At 44.2% G+C, this 2207-nt stretch overlaps 1 pseudogene; it reads left to right on the top strand.

Moving 5' to 3' along the window:
* The first annotated feature begins 552 nt into the window (after nt 1-552).
* On the top strand, nt 553-1623 carry LOC147824347 (protein FAM47E-like; annotated as a pseudogene).
* Nucleotides 1624-2207: the final 584 nt, after the last annotated feature.

Raw genomic sequence — 2207 nt, 5'->3', positions numbered from 1 at the left:
CCTTGGTAGGGTGTGCACAGACCTGCCTTTCTGCAGCAGGCTGATTCGGTGTGTTCTGTGCTACTCAGGACCTAGATAGGGCATGGACAGACCTGCCTGTCTGCAGCGGGGTGATTCGGTGTCTCTGCCTGCCATGTCTTGAACTGTTTCTCCTCTGTTATGCTCCTCTGCCATGCCTTCCTCTTTTAGAAAGAGCTGACTTTGTTGTAAAATCTCCATAAACCATGAGCCAAGATAAACTTCTTCTCCTTTAAATTGTGGATGTTAGGTATTGTGTCCCAGTGACGAGAAAGTAACTAAGATGCTGTTCAATATCAAGCTGATAAATAAAGTATGTTATATCATCACAAGGGACAAGAAAATGGAATGAACTGGGGGAAGGGCATTAGCTTTCTGGCTGCCCATCCCTGGAGAATCCCAGAGAGAGGCCCTGGTCACCTAGCAACAGCACTGGTCTCTGAAAACAAACCACTGAAGCTCTGAAGGTAGCTATGAAACCAGGGGCACCACGAGGAGCAGAGGTCGTGCTTGAGGCCAAGTGTGTGGGAGGCAATGGCCCTGAGCGTGACCTGCAAGCCCTGCTACAAGGACAGACTGTCTTCCAAGTGTTTCCAAATCACAAGAATAAGATTCTTCAGTTCCTCACCTCCCTAGAAAGCCAGCAGTGAGTATTCATGAAGGAGGGTCTGAACAACTTCAGAAAAAATTGTCCAACTTCTGAAGGTCTGATCACTTGTGGTGCCAAGGAAGCCTTTCTCTCCACATATACTCACAGAGATCTCCAGCCTGGCACTAAAAAAAAGCCAGAGAAAGTGGCCAAAGAACACAAGCCTGTGTTCCACACTGTCCCCAGCCCAGCTAGCACATAAGGCATTCATAGAGGATCATGAGCTTTGGCTCTCCACTTGATTCTGGATGAACACATCCCTCCAGACCTCTTTCTAAAGACACTTAAAATGCTGAACTCAGACAGGAAGCAGAAAGACACATGAAATTACTGTGAGGGCTACAAGGAAGGAGCCAAGAAACCACCAAGTTTTCCAAATACAATTGTCCAAAAGGCCCCCCTAGACATCCCAAGATTCTAGAGCCATGGTGATGCAGCATGCTTCAGAAAAAATTACAAGAAGATTATGTTTCCTCAGTTCTCTTCTGTGTAGTTGCATACCACAAGGAGTCCGTGACTTCTGCAGATGGACTGCTACTTTGAAAAACTTCAGCATCAGTGAAGATTTCCCATTGAAATGATATGACATTAGCTTTGAGTTCAAACCAACCTATGTTGAGCACCAAATAAAGAAAATAAATCTGCTTTCTTCTGAGCTCAAGTACTGCAGGAGGCTAAAGTAAGTAAAGGAGATGATATTCTCCATACAGGAACTAGACTTTCAGAGGAAAGCCTAGGAGCCAGAGAATCCCTATCAACTAAAGTGCAAGATGTTTGGGTATGGAGCATGGTACCTGATGCCCAAGCTGTGAAGAAAACTAATAAATGATGAGCCTTTGAATGATGCCAAGATCTTACTTGAAGCTCACTATGAATCACCTCCTAACATTATTGAAGACTTTTGTAGAGTCATTGCTTTTAAGGACTTCATCCTAAGCAAGGGCTACAAAGAATGAACTTATGACAAGTTTGTGAGCCCTATTAGCAAAAGCAGTGGAGACTTATGAAAGGGCACAAGCTGCTTTTGCAGAAGAAGACTAGACAGTTTCCCTCTTACTACTTGTTATGGCTTGTATCTAGATGTCTCCCCAAAGCCTCTTGGACTCATAGGAGGGGCTTCTTACAGATGGCTTGATTTGGGGTATGTGAATGTGAATAATATGGATTAAGGGTGTGATAATTGGGCTAGTCCACTGATATTGGTTTTCTGTTGTTCTGGATGTGAGTAATGGGAAGCCCCACCCTGGGTCTGAGGGAAACCTACAAATATGTTTGTAGCCTAGATGGAATATAAAGGTTGGCTTGCTGGTACTGCTGCTGGCTGCCTTCTGCCTGCCACACCATGAACTATTTCTCCTCTGTGATGTCTGATGCCATGCTACCCTGCCTTGGAGCCAGCTGACTATGGACTGAAACCTCTACAAAATGTGAGCTTAAATAAATCTTTCCTCCTTTAACTTGTGGATGTTGGGCATTTTGTCTCAGTAATGAGAAAAGTAACTAAGACACTACTTACTTGATTATATCTTGCTTTCACTTT

Source organism: Heterocephalus glaber, unplaced genomic scaffold (genome assembly GCF_053883595.1).
Source record: "Heterocephalus glaber isolate CG9 unplaced genomic scaffold, H.glaber_assembly_v1.0 deba00001547, whole genome shotgun sequence".
Lineage (NCBI taxonomy): Eukaryota > Metazoa > Chordata > Mammalia > Rodentia > Bathyergidae > Heterocephalus > Heterocephalus glaber.
The sequence above is the reverse complement of the archived record's forward strand: the minus strand, read 5'-3'. Positions and strand labels throughout refer to the sequence as shown.